Raw genomic sequence first — 11,244 nt, 5'->3', positions numbered from 1 at the left:
ATAAATGGGAGTTTTTACCCAGAATTTCCAGAATTTCTTGTCTGCCCTTAGTGAATTTACATACCAATGGATGTTTACCACAGCCCAACCTCTGGTGACCTGGTCAAGGAGTGGAGAGAAAAATGTCCATTCTCTCCCCCACTCCATTCCCGCTGCCTAATTGGTGTGCTGTCTATCAGTCACCAGGGACCCGCCCATATAGCTCCTTCTGGAAGGGGGAGGGAGCATTCGGATGGAGCCAGGCCTGGCTAGGAAACTCGGCGAGCTGTGAGAGAGAAACCTCTTTAACCCAACCCGTCCTCCCCCTTGTGCTTCAGTTTCACTGGATCCACCAGGAACCTACTCTGGGTGGGGAACCCCCCTCTTCCCTCGGAGCTACAGTATGGACACCGTAAGAAAGGAAATCAGTGAAACGTGTAACATTGTGGATAAGACTTATCATATGCAATGATGGCTAATAGATGCGTAAAAGAGAAAAAGAAACTGTTGTTGACTGCTGTGAACACTATAATAACACCTCTAAACTAAAAATAAAATATAAAGCAAGTGGGCATTTTGCAGTTGGTGATCTTTTTAGAGACTTTAATGTGTATAACCTTAAGCTAAGCCTAGGGGCATTCGCTGGTGATACCTGCTTCCTCTCCCAGTCGTCTCCACGAAAACTGTTGGTTCACCTCTGACTTACTAGCTTTATTGAAGTACATACCAGGTACTGTTTGTCTTGGGAACGACTAGGATTTCCTGTCCTGTAAAAAAAAAGCATAATTAATATTTTTTCCTTCCATTTTCAGAAAGCTGAAGAGTGGATTGAGTTTTACTAAAAGTTAATGAACAAACCAGTGACTATGGGGTGATAACTGTGACAGAGCATTTTGTTACACATAGTAGAGAAAATGAAGGAAAAAAATGTGTTAGACTGCATCCATAGGCTGAGAAGTTTATCGTGCACGTGTGTGCAAAATATCTGTAAGTAAAAGGGTCAAATAATGATCAAATGGAATATACGAGTTAAGATTTGAAGCAAAAACAAAGATTGCCTAAGGAGAGGAAAGGGGAATATTTATCAGACAGGGCAAACATCTGAACAAAGCTATGGAGGTTTGAATGAGTATGGTGTGATCAAGGAAAGTGAACTGAGGATGCATGTCTGAGTATATAGGGGTATAAGCTGTCCTATAAAAATAATTTAAAAACTTACATTGCAGGGACAATTAAATTAATATGTTCAAATAATTAACATATAATTGACAATATAGTATTTAATACTTAATATTAATAATATAATTAAAATATCTATATCTAGATGACATAGATATAGATCACTGTGAGTGTCCCAAGCACTATTCTATTTTCTGGGGATCAACTGGTGAACAAAACATACAAGAGTTGTGCTCTTACTGAGCTTAAATTCCAGTGGAGGGTGATGGATATGGATAGCAAAGAAGCAACGAAAGAAAAGAGCAAGATAATTTCAGATTAGGATAAGTGCTATGAAAAAAATCATATAGTAGATCTTTACTGCTGAGGGTTAGAGCAGGCCCTGTTTATGTTCACTGGAATTGGTTTGCTTAAACTTTTCTAGAAGTGCTTGGGAAACTGCCTAGGTTCCTTCCATTTTTAACATCATCCAGAATTACTTAAGCTTATGTCTGATATAATGATAGTTGCTGGCTACTATTTAGGATCATTTCTATTTGCCGTATGAATTAAGTTTGTGGTAGGCATTATATTTATGCCAATTTTACTAATAAGAAAAATAAATACCAAAGATTAAGTAATTTCTTACTTCACCCAAATTCTTAATTCACCCAGACAAGTAAGTGTTGATTTGGGATTTGATGCAATCATTCTATTTGCATAATCCTTTAATCTAATCAGGATATTTGATTACTCTGATTGGATGACTATACATTTCAATATCCTGTATTCATCCTCTGGCTCCTCCTTGTGGTCATTTTTTTCTTTCTGCTTATATCTTTCTTCAGGTGTTTGAGACCTCCAGACAATCTTCACTTTCTTCATTCCTTTTCATAAATAATTTTGAAGTAATTCTTATTTGGCCCATTCTGTGGGTCCTATCCAGTATAGGCCCATCTTTAAAAGCTTTCTCTGAAATAGGCATAATATATGGGAATGAAATGGTCATTGAAGAAGAGTGAGAATATATAATTTCTTATCATGGAAATGCAGTATTCTTTTAATGTATTCCAAATCAATAGCTCACCCATGCCTGCATTCCCTTATTTTCTACAATGAATAGTATTTTTTGATAGATTTAATTCATGTAAGAGCAGCAGAGAAGTCAAGGATGATTCTAAGTTTTTGACTGAGAAACTGTTAAGTATGAAGTTTTCATTTACTGAGATGGGGAAGTGTAGAGTGAAACCGTTGAGGAAGGACCTGTTCACTTCCTTGATGTGTTAAGTTTGAAACTTTTATGATATGTAAATAAGCATGTAAATAAGTCTCCAGTCAGGTATGTGGGCCCGGTGATCAAGCCTAGCATGAAGATGTACATTTGGTGGCCATCTCTGTATGGCTATTATGGAAGCCCTGAATCTAGGAAAGCTCATCCAGGGATGAGTATAAACAGAAAATACAGGGCAAGGACTGAACTCTGGTGCACAATAGGATTTTGAAGTCAGGTAGGAAGAATCAGTAAATCTGATGGAAGATTAGGCAGTGGAGTGAAAAGAAAAAACAAGATAATGATGTCTTGGAGAGTAAAATATTTTGGAGAAGAATTTTAAGTTAAATGAAATATGCTGTTATGTCAAATGCTGCTTACAGGTTGAGGAAAATGAATCCTGAGAAAGGGCCATTGGATTGTTCACGTGGAGGTTTATGGTGACTTAGAAGCATTTTTATAAAAATAGTGAAGGAAAAAACCTGATTCAAGTGGGTTCAGGCAAAGTAGAAAGACAGCAAGCAGACAGCTTCTTGGACCCTTCTTGCCAGGAAAATTAGAGAAATGGGCTGACAGTGTATGTGTGTCTGGGTGTATGAACAAATTTTTTTTTTTTTTGCTTTCTTTGAGATGGGAGTATTATATCCTATTTGTAGGTTAAGATGAGTGAACCAGTAGAGATGAAAAATAATTGATAATTTCAGAGACAGAAAAAGAGAAAATGGCAAGTTAAAAATCTTTGAGTAAACAGATAGAGTGGATTTCAAGTACAGATGGAGATTGACCATAGATAAGAATTTGGACAATTTAAACATGGAAAATGGTTGAAAGTCATATTGCCTTACATAGCAATGTAACAATGTTTTTTTTGTCTATTTTGTTACTGGAACAGAGGAAATGCTCTTCTGATGTTTTTATTTTCTCAAGACAATAATAAACTATCAAATGAGTTTGAGGAAAGAAAGAAGAAATTTGAGAATTGAGAAAGGAAGATAAATTGTGAAGAATCTTCTAGGAGATTCACAGACTATCCCAGTGAGCATCAAAGTACTGTAGGCTGTAGAATCACCTTAGGAAGAGGTCTGGAAAGGTAAGAGTTGAAGGTTATAATAGAATAAAGCAGAGGTAATAGGGGCAGTGTTCATATTGGTAATGATATTGTCTGGCCTTTAGAGCAATACACTAGATAGAATTTTCTGTGATAATGGAAATGTTAAATATTTGCACTGTCCAGATCCATAGTCAATAGCCACAATGGCTATTGAGCACTTGAAATGTAAGTAGTATGACCAAGGAAAAGGATTTCTTTATTTCAGTTCATTTAAATTTAAATAGTCATATGTGGCTAGTACCTACAATTTTGGACTTTAAAGTATGATCACTACAGGGGGTAGCTGATACGTGGTTGTAGCCAAGGTTATTGGATATAAATCCAGGAACCAAGAGCCCAGCATATTGGAATTATCTCCTGTAAGATGCTGAAATCACTAATAATCATTACAGGGGTAGAAGTGAATAGGAAATTTAAGACAGTTGAAAAAAATGATAAAGAAATGAAGAGAAACACCCTAAAATTTGGTAGATGACTGCAACAGGTGTGTTATTTGATAGTGTAATCTGAGAAAATGAGTTACAGAGATGCTAGGTTTTTTAGGGCAGAAAAGTATAGACAGTAATGTTTAAATTAATGGAATTATAAACCAATCATAGATAATATAATCTTTTAGGATCCTAATAGTAAAAAGTTGTAGGAAGTATGATCAATCTTCTTCCTTATAGAAATAATTAGGAACCAGGTGAGATTCTTCATCATTGTTTTACCCAAGCATTATTTCATACATAATAGTAAGAGGTTAAATACCTTTTTAGGGAACTTTAGAATCAGGGAAATGAAAATGAGAACAGCCTTTGCAAAATTTGGTGAAAGTGAAAGACCAGAACAGAGACAGAAAAACATCCTTGAGTTCTTGTTTTTGTAATCACCTATTTGATTGAACTTTGCTTCATATCAGTGGTCTCTGCTTTTCCTAATTTAGAACAGTAACATAAACATAGATTTATTATTCATTTTCACATTTTGGGCAATGGAGTTTAGTTGCTTATGACCCAGAGCCTCCAAATATACACATATATCGTTTTGGTTGAACATTCCATTAGTTTGAAAAAAAAGAACATAAACAAGAAATATATGTACATTTATGTATTTAGAGATCATGCACAAATGTTACTGAAGAATTATTACTATAACATTGTTTTTCTGCAACCCATCAGCTATTTATTTACACCTCTGGGTTGGGCACAGTTCATACTGGAAACCTTTGATTAATATCTTCACACAGAGGTGGACCTTGAGAGGTTTTGGGTCAAGCCACAGCCATCTGAAGACAAAACCCCAAAACAAATCCTCCCCCTGAGTATAGTTATCTAATCTTCTTACCCCAAAGGAAACATCTGGAAGTTTCCTCAGTTCCCTTGTTCATGTATAGCCCCCAAATATTTTTCTGAGTTCTGTATTAGTTATGCATTGGTGTGTGGGTAAAACTGTAGTATTTCCAGAATCTCTGGCCTGGCCTTAGTGCATCTCTATACCAATAGGTGTTTCCAAGGGGTGGAGAGAAGTGGTCCATCTCCATATCAATAGGTGATTACAAGGGTGAGCCAGGGCATATCTGGACCAGAGAGATTGGGTGGAGTCCCCTTTTTGCAGCAGGGCAGCAAGAGACATGGACAAGCTGAAGTGGACAACTCTTGTAAAAAATAAAAGGGTTTCTCCCACTTTATGTCTCCTTTTGACTGATTTTGGTTTCAAAGGTATTTGCCCTGGGCTGGGAAAATATTTTTCCCCCAGAGTTACACCCTCAAATATTTTTTTGAGTTCTGTATTAGTTACCTATTGGTGCTTTACCAAACAACACAAGTTAATCGTCTCACTGCTCCATGGGTGAAGTCTTGCCGTAGATCTCACTGGGTGAGGTCAAGGCTGGGGAGGGGCCGAAGTCCTTTCCGAGTGCTCGGTGGGAGAGTGCACTCCCCACCTTCGCCTCCCCCCGCCCGCACACCTTGGCTCTTGGCCCCCGTCCTCCTCCTTCAGCCAGCAACCTAGTATCTCTCTAACCCGTCTTTGTGTCATATTTCTCTCTGACCATATCTAGGAAAGGGTTTTTACCCTTAAGACTCCTGTGATTAAATTGGGCCGACCCAGGTAATGTGGGGTGATCTCCTCATTTCAAGTAATCTTAATCACAACTGCAATGTCCCCTCTGCCATGTAAACTACTGTATTCAGAGGTTCTGGGCAATAGAACATGGATATCTTTGGAGGGTATTATAATTCCATCTTACGCAGGTTCTTAAGAACAGATTGCTTTCTTAGTAAATTCGTGAATTTTTGTAAGTTATGGTGAGATATGAATAAATGCAGTCCTTTAGAGCCCTCTGAGCTGGACGCCTAGTTTGGTTACATGATCAACAGTGCCTGCAGTCGGCTGTTGTTTCTTGTGTTCTTCCAAAAAGCAGCCAGAACATTTTCTATATAAACTGCCCACTCTTCACTTCTTATGTCATGTTGCCAAAATTGAAAGTAATACAGTGTAAATTCTGGGGCAGGGAGTTTACCTCAGTTCTAGTGGAAACATCTTTTTCAGGGCATTTTAAGGTCTAAGAAAAAGAACACAGAGGGTGGTTATTTTATAAAGTTATTTTGTAAATGAAATGTAAAGAAATTGTAGCTAATGAAGACTTCGCATACAGATACTCCAGAGATCCCCCCATCCAGTATCCTACATGAACATCCAGCCTTCCTGTTGCTGTGCTTGCTCCAAACTCCGTCTTCTGAGTTTTCAGGCCTGACAGGCTGCATGTTTCTATGAGAGTCTGAGCTGCCCTGCAACAGTGACTGTTGGCTGCCCTCTGGCTAAAAACCAACCAAGCAAGCAGATTGAAAACAAAAACACAAGCCCAGTTATCCTGTGCCATCTCCCTCTCATGATCTGCCTGCCTTTTTCACTCTCCTGAAACTTCAGGTAGTTTGTTGGGTTTTGTTTGTTTTCATCTGATCCTGAGTATTAGCTCTTATTTGCAGGATTATTCTTAGGAATTTAGCCACGCCAGAGGGAACTGCATTCCTACACAGTTTGAACAGCCAGCAATTTCTTCTCTGCGCACACACACACACACACACACACACACACACACACACACACACACACACTTCGGTTTCTTAAAACAGCAGCCAGGTTTGGGTGCCCTTTAATTATGCAACTCTTCTTGGTGTGTATGTTTCCTTGGTATGGATATCCCATATCTGATATGGGGGCATATAAACCAGATCCAATGTCTCCATACAGGAGTGGCTGGCATTTGACATCTGTAAAAACAGCAACCTGACCCTTTACTGAAATATTCAGAGCAGCCTCTACCCCGAGAATCATGGAAATTCCCTCATGAAACCACCATACCGGCTCTGTTCCAAGTACCCCTTCTTGGCTTCACAGCAGGAAACGATGCTGAAAGAGCAGACAGTTGAATCTAAAGTATTCTAATTTCTAAGGAGAATATTTGACTTCTCTCACTTTCTTTGCAGGAAACCTGATTGTCATTCTGTCCCCACAGAGAGATAGTGGGGTGGGTCTTGGGTCAGCTGAAAGTCTGCATAAAAGCTCCCAGCCTTGAAAAGAACATCCTGTTCATGGGCCTGAAGATATTGACACATTAATTACATAATTGATCAGAGTGCTTTCTTCTGCAATGTCTGAAGAAGTGACTGACAGGACACTTGCATTTCAGGATCCTGTTGGAGCAGGAAATAACCGGGATGGAAGTAACCTAAGGGAAAGAAGTAGGAGCTCAGAGAGAGCAAGATGTGACCTTGAGGAATGGACAGGTGTTAAGTGCCTGAGGTGCTGGCTTTGACACCGACCCTAAAGCCACCCTGTGCCGTGGAACCTCCGAAATGGAGACGAAGTTGTGAAATACATCAGCAGAATGAGTGTTCCCAATATTGAAGGAAAAAGTAGGTGGCTTTCAGGACTTCCTCAAATTGTACACTGTCACTGTATTTCATGAAGCTCTGTGTTACAGCGAGACTCTGTGTTCTAGTTACGTTTGATTGGGCATGTCAGAGACTGAATCTGGGGACTAACAGATTTATTTTTATGAATGCAGTCCTTCATATTTATACCTTGGAAGAGATGCCAGGGGAATATTCTTGTAGGTGACTGATTGGAGGCTTCTAAAATAGAGGAGGTGGAGGGAATTTTTCTTTTAAAAGGTATAAATAAATGAAGGGAAAAACTGGAGGATAAGTGAGACAGAAATAGGCAAGAGATAGTTTCTGTTTTTTAAGTATTAAAAAAATGTCTAGGGAGCTGAAATTCCCTGTATAATTAGTAGTGTTGAATCAATATCAACAATATCTATATAGTATTTTTATTTTTATTTTTGAATTTTTTATTTTGGTATCATTAATCTACAATTACATGAAGAACATTATGATTACTAGGCTCCCCCCTTCACCAAGTCCCCCCACAAACCCCATTACAGTCACTGTCATTACAATTACTGTCCATCAGCATAGTAAGATGCTGTAGAATCACTACTTGTCTTCTCTGTGTTGCACAGCCCTCCCCATGCTGCTCCCACATTATACATGCTAATCGTAATGCCCCTTTTCTTTTTCCCACCCTTATCCCTCCCTTCCCACCCATCCTCCCCAGTCCCTTTCCCTTTGGTAACTGTTAGTCCATTCTTGGGTTCTGTGATTCTGCTGCTGTTTTGTTCCTTCAGTTTTTCTTTGTTCTTATACTCCACATATGAGTGAAATCATTTGGTATTTGTCTTTCTCCTCCTGGCTTATTTCACTGAGCATAATACCCTCTAGATCCACCCATGTTGTTGCAAATGGTAGCATTTGTTTTCTTCTTATGGCTGAATAATATTCCATTGTGTATATGTACCACCTCTTCTTTATCCATTCATCTACTGATGGACACTTAGGTTGCTTCCATTTCTTGGCTTTTGTGAATAGTGCTGCGATAAACATAGGGGTACATCTGTCTTTTTCAAACTGGGCTGCTGTATTCTTAGGGTAAATTCCTAGAAGTGGGATTCCTGGGTTAAATGTTATTTCTATTTTGAGCTTTTTGAGGAACCTCCATATTGCTTTCCACAATGGTTGAACTAATTTACATTCCCACCAACAGTGTAGGAGGGTTCTCCTTTCTCCACAACCTCACCAACATTTGTTGTTTGTCTTTTGGATGGTGGCAATCCTTACTGGTGTGAGGTGATATCTCATTGTGGTTTTAATTTGCATTTCTCTGATAACAAGCGATGTAGAGCATCTTTTCATGTGTCTGTGGGCCATCTGAATTTCTTCTTTGGAGAACTGTCTGTTCAGCTCCTCTGCCCATTTTTTAATTGGATTATTTGCTTTTTGTTTGTTGAGGTGCGTGAGCTCTTTATATATTTTGGATGTCAACCGTTTATCAGATCTGTCATTTATTAATATATTCTCTCATACTGTAGGATGCCTTTTTTTTCTAATCTATATAGTATTTTATATGTATTATATCTTTATCAAAATATAATTGTGAAGTCCATGGAATAATATTAGTATTTTCTCCAGTATATTAATGAGAAAACTGACACTAAAAGAAACTAAATGACTGAACCAAGTTCATACAACTGGGATGAGGTGGAGCCCAGACTTAACAACCTTGTTTGCTAGAAACAATGAAGCAACTCTCTCAACATTCTCTAAGAAACTAATTTTTAAACTTCAAATTTCTACCAAGCCAAAATAAAGACTTTTTTAGGCCTGTATCTCCAAGGATACAGAACATTTATCTCCTATATACAGCTAGCTTCTACTTTATGTAAACCCCATTAAAAATGTGAGTGTTAGAGAAAGAAAGAAGAAAGAAAGAAGAAAGAAGGGATTCAAGAAAACTCACTCTAACACAGAATTTAAAAGAGAGAGAGAGAGGTTAGTTCAATAAAAACAATAATTAAATATATGAAGAAATTAAGTCAGGAAAGACAAAAAGGATTTTTTTAAATAGAAGAATTTATAAATGGTTACTATTTTTCCATGTTTTGTTTTAAATTTCAGAACTATCTTAAGATTTTGAACCCAGTGGAAAGGCTAGGGAAAATCACAGAACCCTAAGTAACTGATGAGCCTATATAAACACAGATGATTTCACTCACCATTTTCCTCCTGCTTTTTTAAGTCTTCGCAGTATTTTGAGGTAAAGTTGTTCAACATTTTTAATGTGTTTCCTAACACATTTATGAAAGTAATGCACTTGCTTGAGATATTTTTATACATATCTGGGTATAATGTTAGATTTCTTTCCAACTTTTCTATTATGCTTTTTTGAATGTCATATGCTGTTCTGTTGCGGAAGAGAAGTCCCTGCTAATCTATAATAATTCATATCAGGAGATTAATGACTTTAACATAATCAAAGTCTTCCAATAAATTATATTAATATCACAATAGTTATTATTTAAACATTTAATGGAAAGTATATTAAAATGATAGCTACGTACATGCAGAATACTAACCACATATACTTTAAAGATGAAAATTTATTAGAGGTAAAAATATTTTATGTAATTCAATAGAGTACTAGTTCCTTATTTAAGGAAAGGCTCAAAGAAGTTTAAAGATACAAAAGAAAAAACATCCATGTGAAGCAAATGATTTCAAAATAAAGGATGGTGTAATCCAGTAGTTGGTCTATAAAAAGACAAATCACACCTTTGAGACCAGGAGAGTCTCAATATATTTTTAAGGACATAGAATTAGTGAACATCAGCCTCAGAATAAAAAAAAAAAAAGAATTTCAGAAGACAGGGATCATACCTCTAGGAAGATTCAGAAAATTTAGAAGATTCAGGAAACTTTATAACTTCTCCATTTGGTGGATTATTATAACATAACCTGGTTTTTATAGATAGACTGATGTGAGCTTACCTGGCAGCCCTGCCACTTAGTAGAATCTTTACATTTTAGTAACTTTATGAGGATTAAATGAAATGAAATCACAAAGAATGGGCCCTGAAGATATGTCAGCAATTACTGTTAGACTGCTGCTCTTTCTCTGTGTCCTCGGGGTGCCTTTGTGTTCACGGTCCCAGGCGGGCGGGCAGAGGGCAGGGGAAAGCATCCCCACTACTGTCCAGGCTTGAGGAAGACGACCCCCAAATTATAGGTCCTTACAAGAACCTTTTAATTAGCAAGCAAATAATTAATGGTACTTAAAGAAACAAATTATTGCAGAGCTCGGGAAGGGAAGGGAATTGCAGAGGAAAGAAAACATGATCAAAATAGCAAAGGACAGAAACATGAAGGAAAAACAAAGGGGTATTAAAACCATGAAGTGTAAATTAAAATGATATATGATCAAATATTCCCCACGGGTCACCTACAAACCACACAGAACTGGAAAAATACTTTGGGGTCTCTGCCCCTGGAAATTGAGGAAAAACATAAATATAAGGTACGGTTGTGGTAGTGTAGGTGAGTAGCCAGACATGAGCAGAGAGGGGGAGGGGGACTTCACTGGGGTTTGCCTTCAGCCGGATGCCTGCAAGGTACACATTCTACGTAAGCCGTTTCAAGGGATAAAGGGAGTGAGGGTATAGGTAACAGACTAGCCAAAACCGCTGGTTCCAACAGGGAGGAAAAGTGACCTAAACTTCACCCCAAAATACATTATATACTCATTAACGTAATAAAAATCATGCCTCCCAAGCTATGACAATTCTAATGAAAATCAAATATAGCCAAAAACTCCCCAGCCAAAGTGAGGGAGAGCAAGCCTGAAGCCC

This window comes from Manis javanica, chromosome 15 (assembly GCF_040802235.1).
Source record: "Manis javanica isolate MJ-LG chromosome 15, MJ_LKY, whole genome shotgun sequence".
In the NCBI taxonomy this organism is placed as follows: domain Eukaryota; kingdom Metazoa; phylum Chordata; class Mammalia; order Pholidota; family Manidae; genus Manis; species Manis javanica.
The sequence above is the reverse complement of the archived record's forward strand: the minus strand, read 5'-3'. Positions refer to the sequence as shown.